The 15,562-nt window shown below is 49.5% G+C and overlaps 4 non-coding genes and 3 pseudogenes across 4 annotated transcripts; all 7 read right to left on the reverse strand.

Moving 5' to 3' along the window:
- Positions 1 to 276: 276 nt before the first annotated feature.
- On the reverse strand, positions 277 to 447 carry LOC137326016 (U2 spliceosomal RNA; annotated as a pseudogene).
- A 2,149-nt stretch (positions 448 to 2,596) lies between these two features.
- LOC137326019 (U2 spliceosomal RNA) lies at positions 2,597 to 2,767 on the reverse strand (annotated as a pseudogene).
- A 2,148-nt stretch (positions 2,768 to 4,915) lies between these two features.
- Positions 4,916 to 5,137, reverse strand: LOC137325940 (U2 spliceosomal RNA; annotated as a pseudogene).
- Positions 5,138 to 7,212: 2,075 nt separating this feature from the next.
- On the reverse strand, positions 7,213 to 7,403 carry LOC137325735 (U2 spliceosomal RNA). The gene has a single exon (XR_010963977.1). It is a non-coding gene; the product is annotated as a U2 spliceosomal RNA (small nuclear RNA).
- A 1,900-nt stretch (positions 7,404 to 9,303) lies between these two features.
- LOC137325737 (U2 spliceosomal RNA) lies at positions 9,304 to 9,494 on the reverse strand. Its single transcript, XR_010963978.1, has one exon. It is a non-coding gene; the product is annotated as a U2 spliceosomal RNA (small nuclear RNA).
- Positions 9,495 to 11,392: 1,898 nt separating this feature from the next.
- On the reverse strand, positions 11,393 to 11,583 carry LOC137325738 (U2 spliceosomal RNA). The gene has a single exon (XR_010963979.1). It is a non-coding gene; the product is annotated as a U2 spliceosomal RNA (small nuclear RNA).
- Positions 11,584 to 13,483: 1,900 nt separating this feature from the next.
- LOC137325739 (U2 spliceosomal RNA) lies at positions 13,484 to 13,674 on the reverse strand. Its single transcript, XR_010963980.1, has one exon. It is a non-coding gene; the product is annotated as a U2 spliceosomal RNA (small nuclear RNA).
- Positions 13,675 to 15,562: the final 1,888 nt, after the last annotated feature.

The raw sequence follows: 15,562 nt of genomic DNA on the forward strand, positions 1-15,562 counted from the left end.
ACAGACAGTCCAGTTCGGGAGCGCAGCTTGCATTTGAAAGCAGACCCTGCTTGTTCAAAGTCAACGGCACCAAGTTATTTTGCACTTTGAATTATATCGCTACGTGCGAGCGGCATTCAGCCGAGGAGAAGAAAGAAATACCACTGAGCTGAGAAAGTAAGTGTAATATATCAGCTTTATTCTCAGTAATAATACATACACACACACACACACACACACACACACACACAGAGACGCTGGGAAAGAGCTGTTTTTCCTTTTGAATATCTCCCCACAGGGAGGTGCACCGTTCCCAGAGACACTGCAATACTGGGTCGATGCGTGGAGTGGACGGAGCAAGCCCCTGTTCCATCTCCCTGTTCCAAAAATCAATTTAATATATGGTCCCCAGATAGGGGACGTATCAGATATTAAACTGATAAGAACAGATTTTTTTTTTTTTTTTTTTTTTTTTTTTTTTTTTTTTTTTTTTTTTTTTTTCCTGACACTCTGGGGTGCCTTATTGCCTTACAGATTCATTCCAGATTCCTTGCAGTGACATTACATCAAGCCAAAGCTCTACAAGCCAAAGCTCTACACTCTGCCCGAGGGGATTTCTCCCTGACTGCATCCCCCCGGCATACAATGGCAGGAAGGCTCCAAATGGTTGCCTTCCCCCACTTGACCACTTGATCTTAGCCAAAAGGCCGAGAAGCGATGACGCGCTCGATGCGAATTGATCTCGGCTCCTGTTTGCACTCCCTCTTTGGTCTCTGGCTGCCTGTGTTTAATGCAGTCTAGAAGCACTGCCGTTCTCTCCCACTCTGGCCACATTTTTGCCACCGTTTCTAATTGCAACAGTGGATGAGTTTAAAGATTTTTTTCCCTTTCTTGCCAGGATTGCTTGACAGATTGGTAAATTTGCCAGTAGGCCACCAATCAGATGGGAGAGGGTTGGGTCTCACCGGACCTCCGTCAGTCAGTCTCAGTCACTAACGAACTGCCGTGGAAGGAGACCTCTTTAAGGAAAACTAGTGACGTGATGTGACGTGTCTCACAGTGAGTGAGTGAGATTGCAACGGCCAATTGAGAAAGAGGTGAGGTGCTGACAATCGGCAGCTCGTGTTGAAACATTCATTCCACGGCAGGCAAGACCAATGAAAAAAAATACTGCAGAGGCTGGCTCGGCTGGCTGGCTGGCTGGCTGGCTGGAAATGGGAAATAAAAACACAAGACGTGTTAAAGGCTGGCTAAACTGTCGAAAGAAACAAGGCGTTAATGTTTCAGAAGTGCCTATTGAAAGGTGTCTCTCAAGCTGCTCCCTGACTGGGCCCTGTCCATTGTCATGTTAATCGCTGGTTAAACTGTCGGAAGAAACAAGGCGTTAATGTTTCAGAAGTGCATATTGAAAAATGTCTTTCAAACTGCTCCCTGACTGGGCCCCGTTCATTGTCATGTTAATCCCAGGGCGGGGCGGGACTGCTTTGACCAGGAGACCTGTTTTCCGGGACGCAGGTGTGACATTCCAGGGAGGCACCTACTTTGTGCTGATTCGAAACTACGACTACAACGGCAACTTGCAGTTCTATATTACAACAACAACGCGCTGCATTGAAACTAAAAGTTAGATTTTCAATCCCATAGTCCACCAATCGGATGGGAGACGGTGTGTGTCTGTGTGTGTGTGTGTGAGAGTCAGTGTCAGTCAGTCTCTCTCTCTCTCTCTCTCTCTCTCTCACTCTAACTCTAACTCTAACTCAGAGCTGCTGTGGAAGGAAACCTTTTTAAAAAGAACTTGCATATTGAAAAAAAGATGTGTCTCAAGCTGCCGGGCCCTGTCCATTGTCACGTTAATGGCAGGGCGGGCAGGACTGCTTTGACCAGGAGACCTGTTTTCTGGGACGCAGGTGTGAGATTCCAGGGGACCTGCTTTGTGCTGATTTCCCTGCGTGCGTGCGTCCGTCCCTCCCTGCCTCCCTCCCCCCAGGCCTTCCTTCTGAACACCTTTGTCGTTTAATCGAGGGTCAAAAGCCTGCCTGTGAAAGGGAAGGATCAGCCGGTCGGCCCCCTGCTGGTCGCTGCTGCCAGCGCAGCGCAGCGCAGCAGGCGTGCGTGTCCTCAGCCTCTTGTACAAGTTCCCAGGGAGTTGAGGCAGTTCCCTCCGGTGGTCTAGTGGTCTAAGACGCAACCTTTTAAACTCGTTGAGACCCGGGTTCGAATCCCGGTCGGGGGGATGACTTTCTGGTGCAGATTAATTGGCACCACTCAAAGAAAGTCTCCCCTCCTGAGCGCTAATGCTCCACCCTCACCACCGCCACCTTTTCCTCTCCTTGACAAACAGACAGACAGTCCAGTTCGGGAGCGCAGCTTGCATTTGAAAGCAGACCCTGCTTGTTCAAAGTCAACGGCACCAAGTTATTTTGCACTTTGAATTATATCGCTACGTGCGAGCGGCATTCAGCCGAGGAGAAGAAAGAAATACCACTGAGCTGAGAAAGTAAGTGTAATATATCAGCTTTATTCTCAGTAATAATACATACACACACACACACACACACACACACACACACAGAGACGCTGGGAAAGAGCTGTTTTTCCTTTTGAATATCTCCCCACAGGGAGGTGCACCGTTCCCAGAGACACTGCAATACTGGGTCGATGCGTGGAGTGGACGGAGCAAGCCCCTGTTCCATCTCCCTGTTCCAAAAATCAATTTAATATATGGTCCCCAGATAGGGGACGTATCAGATATTAAACTGATAAGAACAGATTTTTTTTTTTTTTTTTTTTTTTTTTTTTTTTTTTTTTTTTTTTTTTTTTCCTGACACTCTGGGGTGCCTTATTGCCTTACAGATTCATTCCAGATTCCTTGCAGTGACATTACATCAAGCCAAAGCTCTACAAGCCAAAGCTCTACACTCTGCCCGAGGGGATTTCTCCCTGACTGCATCCCCCCGGCATACAATGGCAGGAAGGCTCCAAATGGTTGCCTTCCCCCACTTGACCACTTGATCTTAGCCAAAAGGCCGAGAAGCGATGACGCGCTCGATGCGAATTGATCTCGGCTCCTGTTTGCACTCCCTCTTTGGTCTCTGGCTGCCTGTGTTTAATGCAGTCTAGAAGCACTGCCGTTCTCTCCCACTCTGGCCACATTTTTGCCACCGTTTCTAATTGCAACAGTGGATGAGTTTAAAGATTTTTTTCCCTTTCTTGCCAGGATTGCTTGACAGATTGGTAAATTTGCCAGTAGGCCACCAATCAGATGGGAGAGGGTTGGGTCTCACCGGACCTCCGTCAGTCAGTCTCAGTCACTAACGAACTGCCGTGGAAGGAGACCTCTTTAAGGAAAACTAGTGACGTGATGTGACGTGTCTCACAGTGAGTGAGTGAGATTGCAACGGCCAATTGAGAAAGAGGTGAGGTGCTGACAATCGGCAGCTCGTGTTGAAACATTCATTCCACGGCAGGCAAGACCAATGAAAAAAAATACTGCAGAGGCTGGCTCGGCTGGCTGGCTGGCTGGCTGGCTGGAAATGGGAAATAAAAACACAAGACGTGTTAAAGGCTGGCTAAACTGTCGAAAGAAACAAGGCGTTAATGTTTCAGAAGTGCCTATTGAAAGGTGTCTCTCAAGCTGCTCCCTGACTGGGCCCTGTCCATTGTCATGTTAATCGCTGGTTAAACTGTCGGAAGAAACAAGGCGTTAATGTTTCAGAAGTGCATATTGAAAAATGTCTTTCAAACTGCTCCCTGACTGGGCCCCGTTCATTGTCATGTTAATCCCAGGGCGGGGCGGGACTGCTTTGACCAGGAGACCTGTTTTCCGGGACGCAGGTGTGACATTCCAGGGAGGCACCTACTTTGTGCTGATTCGAAACTACGACTACAACGGCAACTTGCAGTTCTATATTACAACAACAACGCGCTGCATTGAAACTAAAAGTTAGATTTTCAATCCCATAGTCCACCAATCGGATGGGAGACGGTGTGTGTCTGTGTGTGTGTGTGTGAGAGTCAGTGTCAGTCAGTCTCTCTCTCTCTCTCTCTCTCTCTCTCACTCTAACTCTAACTCTAACTCAGAGCTGCTGTGGAAGGAAACCTTTTTAAAAAGAACTTGCATATTGAAAAAAAGATGTGTCTCAAGCTGCCGGGCCCTGTCCATTGTCACGTTAATGGCAGGGCGGGCAGGACTGCTTTGACCAGGAGACCTGTTTTCTGGGACGCAGGTGTGAGATTCCAGGGGACCTGCTTTGTGCTGATTTCCCTGCGTGCGTGCGTCCGTCCCTCCCTGCCTCCCTCCCCCCAGGCCTTCCTTCTGAACACCTTTGTCGTTTAATCGAGGGTCAAAAGCCTGCCTGTGAAAGGGAAGGATCAGCCGGTCGGCCCCCTGCTGGTCGCTGCTGCCAGCGCAGCGCAGCGCAGCAGGCGTGCGTGTCCTCAGCCTCTTGTACAAGTTCCCAGGGAGTTGAGGCAGTTCCCTCCGGTGGTCTAGTGGTCTAAGACGCAACCTTTTAAACTCGTTGAGACCCGGGTTCGAATCCCGGTCGGGGGGATGACTTTCTGGTGCAGATTAATTGGCACCACTCAAAGAAAGTCTCCCCTCCTGAGCGCTAATGCTCCACCCTCACCACCGCCACCTTTTCCTCTCCTTGACAAACAGACAGACAGTCCAGTTCGGGAGCGCAGCTTGCATTTGAAAGCAGACCCTGCTTGTTCAAAGTCAACGGCACCAAGTTATTTTGCACTTTGAATTATATCGCTACGTGCGAGCGGCATTCAGCCGAGGAGAAGAAAGAAATACCACTGAGCTGAGAAAGTAAGTGTAATATATCAGCTTTATTCTCAGTAATAATACATACACACACACACACACACACACACACACACACAGAGACGCTGGGAAAGAGCTGTTTTTCCTTTTGAATATCTCCCCACAGGGAGGTGCACCGTTCCCAGAGACACTGCAATACTGGGTCGATGCGTGGAGTGGACGGAGCAAGCCCCTGTTCCATCTCCCTGTTCCAAAAATCAATTTAATATATGGTCCCCAGATAGGGGACGTATCAGATATTAAACTGATAAGAACAGATTTTTTTTTTTTTTTTTTTTTTTTTTTTTTTTTTCCTGACACTCTGGGGTGCCTTATTGCCTTACAGATTCATTCCAGATTCCTTGCAGTGACATTACATCAAGCCAAAGCTCTACAAGCCAAAGCTCTACACTCTGCCCGAGGGGATTTCTCCCTGACTGCATCCCCCCGGCATACAATGGCAGGAAGGCTCCAAATGGTTGCCTTCCCCCACTTGACCACTTGATCTTAGCCAAAAGGCCGAGAAGCGATGACGCGCTCGATGCGAATTGATCTCGGCTCCTGTTTGCACTCCCTCTTTGGTCTCTGGCTGCCTGTGTTTAATGCAGTCTAGAAGCACTGCCGTTCTCTCCCACTCTGGCCACATTTTTGCCACCGTTTCTAATTGCAACAGTGGATGAGTTTAAAGATTTTTTTCCCTTTCTTGCCAGGATTGCTTGACAGATTGGTAAATTTGCCAGTAGGCCACCAATCAGATGGGAGAGGGTTGGGTCTCACCGGACCTCCGTCAGTCAGTCTCAGTCACTAACGAACTGCCGTGGAAGGAGACCTCTTTAAGGAAAACTAGTGACGTGATGTGACGTGTCTCACAGTGAGTGAGTGAGATTGCAACGGCCAATTGAGAAAGAGGTGAGGTGCTGACAATCGGCAGCTCGTGTTGAAACATTCATTCCACGGCAGGCAAGACCAATGAAAAAAAATACTGCAGAGGCTGGCTCGGCTGGCTGGCTGGCTGGCTGGCTGGAAATGGGAAATAAAAACACAAGACGTGTTAAAGGCTGGCTAAACTGTCGAAAGAAACAAGGCGTTAATGTTTCAGAAGTGCCTATTGAAAGGTGTCTCTCAAGCTGCTCCCTGACTGGGCCCTGTCCATTGTCATGTTAATCGCTGGTTAAACTGTCGGAAGAAACAAGGCGTTAATGTTTCAGAAGTGCATATTGAAAAATGTCTTTCAAACTGCTCCCTGACTGGGCCCCGTTCATTGTCATGTTAATCCCAGGGCGGGGCGGGACTGCTTTGACCAGGAGACCTGTTTTCCGGGACGCAGGTGTGACATTCCAGGGAGGCACCTACTTTGTGCTGATTCGAAACTACGACTACAACGGCAACTTGCAGTTCTATATTACAACAACAACGCGCTGCATTGAAACTAAAAGTTAGATTTTCAATCCCATAGTCCACCAATCGGATGGGAGACGGTGTGTGTCTGTGTGTGTGTGTGTGAGAGTCAGTGTCAGTCAGTCTCTCTCTCTCTCTCTCTCTCTCTCTCACTCTAACTCTAACTCTAACTCAGAGCTGCTGTGGAAGGAAACCTTTTTAAAAAGAACTTGCATATTGAAAAAAAGATGTGTCTCAAGCTGCCGGGCCCTGTCCATTGTCACGTTAATGGCAGGGCGGGCAGGACTGCTTTGACCAGGAGACCTGTTTTCTGGGACGCAGGTGTGAGATTCCAGGGGACCTGCTTTGTGCTGATTTCCCTGCGTGCGTGCGTCCGTCCCTCCCTGCCTCCCTCCCCCCAGGCCTTCCTTCTGAACACCTTTGTCGTTTAATCGAGGGTCAAAAGCCTGCCTGTGAAAGGGAAGGATCAGCCGGTCGGCCCCCTGCTGGTCGCTGCTGCCAGCGCAGCGCAGCGCAGCAGGCGTGCGTGTCCTCAGCCTCTTGTACAAGTTCCCAGGGAGTTGAGGCAGTTCCCTCCGGTGGTCTAGTGGTCTAAGACGCAACCTTTTAAACTCGTTGAGACCCGGGTTCGAATCCCGGTCGGGGGGATGACTTTCTGGTGCAGATTAATTGGCACCACTCAAAGAAAGTCTCCCCTCCTGAGCGCTAATGCTCCACCCTCACCACCGCCACCTTTTCCTCTCCTTGACAAACAGACAGACAGTCCAGTTCGGGAGCGCAGCTTGCATTTGAAAGCAGACCCTGCTTGTTCAAAGTCAACGGCACCAAGTTATTTTGCACTTTGAATTATATCGCTACGTGCGAGCGGCATTCAGCCGAGGAGAAGAAAGAAATACCACTGAGCTGAGAAAGTAAGTGTAATATATCAGCTTTATTCTCAGTAATAATACATACACACACACACACACACACACACACAGAGACGCTGGGAAAGAGCTGTTTTTCCTTTTGAATATCTCCCCACAGGGAGGTGCACCGTTCCCAGAGACACTGCAATACTGGGTCGATGCGTGGAGTGGACGGAGCAAGCCCCTGTTCCATCTCCCTGTTCCAAAAATCAATTTAATATATGGTCCCCAGATAGGGGACGTATCAGATATTAAACTGATAAGAACAGATACTACACTTGATCTTAGCCAAAAGGCCGAGAAGCGATGACGCGCTCGATGCGAATTGATCTCGGCTCCTGTTTGCACTCCCTCTTTGGTCTCTGGCTGCCTGTGTTTAATGCAGTCTAGAAGCACTGCCGTTCTCTCCCACTCTGGCCACATTTTTGCCACCGTTTCTAATTGCAACAGTGGATGAGTTTAAAGATTTTTTTCCCTTTCTTGCCAGGATTGCTTGACAGATTGGTAAATTTGCCAGTAGGCCACCAATCAGATGGGAGAGGGTTGGGTCTCACCGGACCTCCGTCAGTCAGTCTCAGTCACTAACGAACTGCCGTGGAAGGAGACCTCTTTAAGGAAAACTAGTGACGTGATGTGACGTGTCTCACAGTGAGTGAGTGAGATTGCAACGGCCAATTGAGAAAGAGGTGAGGTGCTGACAATCGGCAGCTCGTGTTGAAACATTCATTCCACGGCAGGCAAGACCAATGAAAAAAAATACTGCAGAGGCTGGCTCGGCTGGCTGGCTGGCTGGCTGGCTGGAAATGGGAAATAAAAACACAAGACGTGTTAAAGGCTGGCTAAACTGTCGAAAGAAACAAGGCGTTAATGTTTCAGAAGTGCCTATTGAAAGGTGTCTCTCAAGCTGCTCCCTGACTGGGCCCTGTCCATTGTCATGTTAATCGCTGGTTAAACTGTCGGAAGAAACAAGGCGTTAATGTTTCAGAAGTGCATATTGAAAAATGTCTTTCAAACTGCTCCCTGACTGGGCCCCGTTCATTGTCATGTTAATCCCAGGGCGGGGCGGGACTGCTTTGACCAGGAGACCTGTTTTCCGGGACGCAGGTGTGACATTCCAGGGAGGCACCTACTTTGTGCTGATTCGAAACTACGACTACAACGGCAACTTGCAGTTCTATATTACAACAACAACGCGCTGCATTGAAACTAAAAGTTAGATTTTCAATCCCATAGTCCACCAATCGGATGGGAGACGGTGTGTGTCTGTGTGTGTGTGTGTGAGAGTCAGTGTCAGTCAGTCTCTCTCTCTCTCTCTCTCTCTCTCTCACTCTAACTCTAACTCTAACTCAGAGCTGCTGTGGAAGGAAACCTTTTTAAAAAGAACTTGCATATTGAAAAAAAGATGTGTCTCAAGCTGCCGGGCCCTGTCCATTGTCACGTTAATGGCAGGGCGGGCAGGACTGCTTTGACCAGGAGACCTGTTTTCTGGGACGCAGGTGTGAGATTCCAGGGGACCTGCTTTGTGCTGATTTCCCTGCGTGCGTGCGTCCGTCCCTCCCTGCCTCCCTCCCCCCAGGCCTTCCTTCTGAACACCTTTGTCGTTTAATCGAGGGTCAAAAGCCTGCCTGTGAAAGGGAAGGATCAGCCGGTCGGCCCCCTGCTGGTCGCTGCTGCCAGCGCAGCGCAGCGCAGCAGGCGTGCGTGTCCTCAGCCTCTTGTACAAGTTCCCAGGGAGTTGAGGCAGTTCCCTCCGGTGGTCTAGTGGTCTAAGACGCAACCTTTTAAACTCGTTGAGACCCGGGTTCGAATCCCGGTCGGGGGGATGACTTTCTGGTGCAGATTAATTGGCACCACTCAAAGAAAGTCTCCCCTCCTGAGCGCTAATGCTCCACCCTCACCACCGCCACCTTTTCCTCTCCTTGACAAACAGACAGACAGTCCAGTTCGGGAGCGCAGCTTGCATTTGAAAGCAGACCCTGCTTGTTCAAAGTCAACGGCACCAAGTTATTTTGCACTTTGAATTATATCGCTACGTGCGAGCGGCATTCAGCCGAGGAGAAGAAAGAAATACCACTGAGCTGAGAAAGTAAGTGTAATATATCAGCTTTATTCTCAGTAATAATACATACACACACACACACACACACACACACACACACACAGAGACGCTGGGAAAGAGCTGTTTTTCCTTTTGAATATCTCCCCACAGGGAGGTGCACCGTTCCCAGAGACACTGCAATACTGGGTCGATGCGTGGAGTGGACGGAGCAAGCCCCTGTTCCATCTCCCTGTTCCAAAAATCAATTTAATATATGGTCCCCAGATAGGGGACGTATCAGATATTAAACTGATAAGAACAGATACTACACTTGATCTTAGCCAAAAGGCCGAGAAGCGATGACGCGCTCGATGCGAATTGATCTCGGCTCCTGTTTGCACTCCCTCTTTGGTCTCTGGCTGCCTGTGTTTAATGCAGTCTAGAAGCACTGCCGTTCTCTCCCACTCTGGCCACATTTTTGCCACCGTTTCTAATTGCAACAGTGGATGAGTTTAAAGATTTTTTTCCCTTTCTTGCCAGGATTGCTTGACAGATTGGTAAATTTGCCAGTAGGCCACCAATCAGATGGGAGAGGGTTGGGTCTCACCGGACCTCCGTCAGTCAGTCTCAGTCACTAACGAACTGCCGTGGAAGGAGACCTCTTTAAGGAAAACTAGTGACGTGATGTGACGTGTCTCACAGTGAGTGAGTGAGATTGCAACGGCCAATTGAGAAAGAGGTGAGGTGCTGACAATCGGCAGCTCGTGTTGAAACATTCATTCCACGGCAGGCAAGACCAATGAAAAAAAATACTGCAGAGGCTGGCTCGGCTGGCTGGCTGGCTGGCTGGCTGGAAATGGGAAATAAAAACACAAGACGTGTTAAAGGCTGGCTAAACTGTCGAAAGAAACAAGGCGTTAATGTTTCAGAAGTGCCTATTGAAAGGTGTCTCTCAAGCTGCTCCCTGACTGGGCCCTGTCCATTGTCATGTTAATCGCTGGTTAAACTGTCGGAAGAAACAAGGCGTTAATGTTTCAGAAGTGCATATTGAAAAATGTCTTTCAAACTGCTCCCTGACTGGGCCCCGTTCATTGTCATGTTAATCCCAGGGCGGGGCGGGACTGCTTTGACCAGGAGACCTGTTTTCCGGGACGCAGGTGTGACATTCCAGGGAGGCACCTACTTTGTGCTGATTCGAAACTACGACTACAACGGCAACTTGCAGTTCTATATTACAACAACAACGCGCTGCATTGAAACTAAAAGTTAGATTTTCAATCCCATAGTCCACCAATCGGATGGGAGACGGTGTGTGTCTGTGTGTGTGTGTGTGAGAGTCAGTGTCAGTCAGTCTCTCTCTCTCTCTCTCTCTCTCTCTCACTCTAACTCTAACTCTAACTCAGAGCTGCTGTGGAAGGAAACCTTTTTAAAAAGAACTTGCATATTGAAAAAAAGATGTGTCTCAAGCTGCCGGGCCCTGTCCATTGTCACGTTAATGGCAGGGCGGGCAGGACTGCTTTGACCAGGAGACCTGTTTTCTGGGACGCAGGTGTGAGATTCCAGGGGACCTGCTTTGTGCTGATTTCCCTGCGTGCGTGCGTCCGTCCCTCCCTGCCTCCCTCCCCCCAGGCCTTCCTTCTGAACACCTTTGTCGTTTAATCGAGGGTCAAAAGCCTGCCTGTGAAAGGGAAGGATCAGCCGGTCGGCCCCCTGCTGGTCGCTGCTGCCAGCGCAGCGCAGCGCAGCAGGCGTGCGTGTCCTCAGCCTCTTGTACAAGTTCCCAGGGAGTTGAGGCAGTTCCCTCCGGTGGTCTAGTGGTCTAAGACGCAACCTTTTAAACTCGTTGAGACCCGGGTTCGAATCCCGGTCGGGGGGATGACTTTCTGGTGCAGATTAATTGGCACCACTCAAAGAAAGTCTCCCCTCCTGAGCGCTAATGCTCCACCCTCACCACCGCCACCTTTTCCTCTCCTTGACAAACAGACAGACAGTCCAGTTCGGGAGCGCAGCTTGCATTTGAAAGCAGACCCTGCTTGTTCAAAGTCAACGGCACCAAGTTATTTTGCACTTTGAATTATATCGCTACGTGCGAGCGGCATTCAGCCGAGGAGAAGAAAGAAATACCACTGAGCTGAGAAAGTAAGTGTAATATATCAGCTTTATTCTCAGTAATAATACATACACACACACACACACACACACACACACACACAGAGACGCTGGGAAAGAGCTGTTTTTCCTTTTGAATATCTCCCCACAGGGAGGTGCACCGTTCCCAGAGACACTGCAATACTGGGTCGATGCGTGGAGTGGACGGAGCAAGCCCCTGTTCCATCTCCCTGTTCCAAAAATCAATTTAATATATGGTCCCCAGATAGGGGACGTATCAGATATTAAACTGATAAGAACAGATACTACACTTGATCTTAGCCAAAAGGCCGAGAAGCGATGACGCGCTCGATGCGAATTGATCTCGGCTCCTGTTTGCACTCCCTCTTTGGTCTCTGGCTGCCTGTGTTTAATGCAGTCTAGAAGCACTGCCGTTCTCTCCCACTCTGGCCACATTTTTGCCACCGTTTCTAATTGCAACAGTGGATGAGTTTAAAGATTTTTTTCCCTTTCTTGCCAGGATTGCTTGACAGATTGGTAAATTTGCCAGTAGGCCACCAATCAGATGGGAGAGGGTTGGGTCTCACCGGACCTCCGTCAGTCAGTCTCAGTCACTAACGAACTGCCGTGGAAGGAGACCTCTTTAAGGAAAACTAGTGACGTGATGTGACGTGTCTCACAGTGAGTGAGTGAGATTGCAACGGCCAATTGAGAAAGAGGTGAGGTGCTGACAATCGGCAGCTCGTGTTGAAACATTCATTCCACGGCAGGCAAGACCAATGAAAAAAAATACTGCAGAGGCTGGCTCGGCTGGCTGGCTGGCTGGCTGGCTGGAAATGGGAAATAAAAACACAAGACGTGTTAAAGGCTGGCTAAACTGTCGAAAGAAACAAGGCGTTAATGTTTCAGAAGTGCCTATTGAAAGGTGTCTCTCAAGCTGCTCCCTGACTGGGCCCTGTCCATTGTCATGTTAATCGCTGGTTAAACTGTCGGAAGAAACAAGGCGTTAATGTTTCAGAAGTGCATATTGAAAAATGTCTTTCAAACTGCTCCCTGACTGGGCCCCGTTCATTGTCATGTTAATCCCAGGGCGGGGCGGGACTGCTTTGACCAGGAGACCTGTTTTCCGGGACGCAGGTGTGACATTCCAGGGAGGCACCTACTTTGTGCTGATTCGAAACTACGACTACAACGGCAACTTGCAGTTCTATATTACAACAACAACGCGCTGCATTGAAACTAAAAGTTAGATTTTCAATCCCATAGTCCACCAATCGGATGGGAGACGGTGTGTGTCTGTGTGTGTGTGTGTGAGAGTCAGTGTCAGTCAGTCTCTCTCTCTCTCTCTCTCTCTCTCTCACTCTAACTCTAACTCTAACTCAGAGCTGCTGTGGAAGGAAACCTTTTTAAAAAGAACTTGCATATTGAAAAAAAGATGTGTCTCAAGCTGCCGGGCCCTGTCCATTGTCACGTTAATGGCAGGGCGGGCAGGACTGCTTTGACCAGGAGACCTGTTTTCTGGGACGCAGGTGTGAGATTCCAGGGGACCTGCTTTGTGCTGATTTCCCTGCGTGCGTGCGTCCGTCCCTCCCTGCCTCCCTCCCCCCAGGCCTTCCTTCTGAACACCTTTGTCGTTTAATCGAGGGTCAAAAGCCTGCCTGTGAAAGGGAAGGATCAGCCGGTCGGCCCCCTGCTGGTCGCTGCTGCCAGCGCAGCGCAGCGCAGCAGGCGTGCGTGTCCTCAGCCTCTTGTACAAGTTCCCAGGGAGTTGAGGCAGTTCCCTCCGGTGGTCTAGTGGTCTAAGACGCAACCTTTTAAACTCGTTGAGACCCGGGTTCGAATCCCGGTCGGGGGGATGACTTTCTGGTGCAGATTAATTGGCACCACTCAAAGAAAGTCTCCCCTCCTGAGCGCTAATGCTCCACCCTCACCACCGCCACCTTTTCCTCTCCTTGACAAACAGACAGACAGTCCAGTTCGGGAGCGCAGCTTGCATTTGAAAGCAGACCCTGCTTGTTCAAAGTCAACGGCACCAAGTTATTTTGCACTTTGAATTATATCGCTACGTGCGAGCGGCATTCAGCCGAGGAGAAGAAAGAAATACCACTGAGCTGAGAAAGTAAGTGTAATATATCAGCTTTATTCTCAGTAATAATACATACACACACACACACACACACACACACACACACACAGAGACGCTGGGAAAGAGCTGTTTTTCCTTTTGAATATCTCCCCACAGGGAGGTGCACCGTTCCCAGAGACACTGCAATACTGGGTCGATGCGTGGAGTGGACGGAGCAAGCCCCTGTTCCATCTCCCTGTTCCAAAAATCAATTTAATATATGGTCCCCAGATAGGGGACGTATCAGATATTAAACTGATAAGAACAGATACTACACTTGATCTTAGCCAAAAGGCCGAGAAGCGATGACGCGCTCGATGCGAATTGATCTCGGCTCCTGTTTGCACTCCCTCTTTGGTCTCTGGCTGCCTGTGTTTAATGCAGTCTAGAAGCACTGCCGTTCTCTCCCACTCTGGCCACATTTTTGCCACCGTTTCTAATTGCAACAGTGGATGAGTTTAAAGATTTTTTTCCCTTTCTTGCCAGGATTGCTTGACAGATTGGTAAATTTGCCAGTAGGCCACCAATCAGATGGGAGAGGGTTGGGTCTCACCGGACCTCCGTCAGTCAGTCTCAGTCACTAACGAACTGCCGTGGAAGGAGACCTCTTTAAGGAAAACTAGTGACGTGATGTGACGTGTCTCACAGTGAGTGAGTGAGATTGCAACGGCCAATTGAGAAAGAGGTGAGGTGCTGACAATCGGCAGCTCGTGTTGAAACATTCATTCCACGGCAGGCAAGACCAATGAAAAAAAATACTGCAGAGGCTGGCTCGGCTGGCTGGCTGGCTGGCTGGCTGGAAATGGGAAATAAAAACACAAGACGTGTTAAAGGCTGGCTAAACTGTCGAAAGAAACAAGGCGTTAATGTTTCAGAAGTGCCTATTGAAAGGTGTCTCTCAAGCTGCTCCCTGACTGGGCCCTGTCCATTGTCATGTTAATCGCTGGTTAAACTGTCGGAAGAAACAAGGCGTTAATGTTTCAGAAGTGCATATTGAAAAATGTCTTTCAAACTGCTCCCTGACTGGGCCCCGTTCATTGTCATGTTAATCCCAGGGCGGGGCGGGACTGCTTTGACCAGGAGACCTGTTTTCCGGGACGCAGGTGTGACATTCCAGGGAGGCACCTACTTTGTGCTGATTCGAAACTACGACTACAACGGCAACTTGCAGTTCTATATTACAACAACAACGCGCTGCATTGAAACTAAAAGTTAGATTTTCAATCCCATAGTCCACCAATCGGATGGGAGACGGTGTGTGTCTGTGTGTGTGTGTGTGAGAGTCAGTGTCAGTCAGTCTCTCTCTCTCTCTCTCTCTCTCTCTCACTCTAACTCTAACTCTAACTCAGAGCTGCTGTGGAAGGAAACCTTTTTAAAAAGAACTTGCATATTGAAAAAAAGATGTGTCTCAAGCTGCCGGGCCCTGTCCATTGTCACGTTAATGGCAGGGCGGGCAGGACTGCTTTGACCAGGAGACCTGTTTTCTGGGACGCAGGTGTGAGATTCCAGGGGACCTGCTTTGTGCTGATTTCCCTGCGTGCGTGCGTCCGTCCCTCCCTGCCTCCCTCCCCCCAGGCCTTCCTTCTGAACACCTTTGTCGTTTAATCGAGGGTCAAAAGCCTGCCTGTGAAAGGGAAGGATCAGCCGGTCGGCCCCCTGCTGGTCGCTGCTGCCAGCGCAGCGCAGCGCAGCAGGCGTGCGTGTCCTCAGCCTCTTGTACAAGTTCCCAGGGAGTTGAGGCAGTTCCCTCCGGTGGTCTAGTGGTCTAAGACGCAACCTTTTAAACTCGTTGAGACCCGGGTTCGAATCCCGGTCGGGGGGATGACTTTCTGGTGCAGATTAATTGGCACCACTCAAAGAAAGTCTCCCCTCCTGAGCGCTAATGCTCCACCCTCACCACCGCCACCTTTTCCTCTCCTTGACAAACAGACAGACAGTCCAGTTCGGGAGCGCAGCTTGCATTTGAAAGCAGACCCTGCTTGTTCAAAGTCAACGGCACCAAGTTATTTTGCACTTTGAATTATATCGCTACGTGCGAGCGGCATTCAGCCGAGGAGAAGAAAGAAATACCACTGAGCTGAGAAAGTAAGTGTAATATATCAGCTTTATTCTCAGTAATAATACATACACACACACACACACACACACACACACACACAGAGACGCTGGGAAAGAGCTGTTTTTCCTTTTGAATA

This window comes from Heptranchias perlo, chromosome 9 (assembly GCF_035084215.1).
Source record: "Heptranchias perlo isolate sHepPer1 chromosome 9, sHepPer1.hap1, whole genome shotgun sequence".
Taxonomy (NCBI): Eukaryota; Metazoa; Chordata; class Chondrichthyes; order Hexanchiformes; family Hexanchidae; genus Heptranchias; species Heptranchias perlo.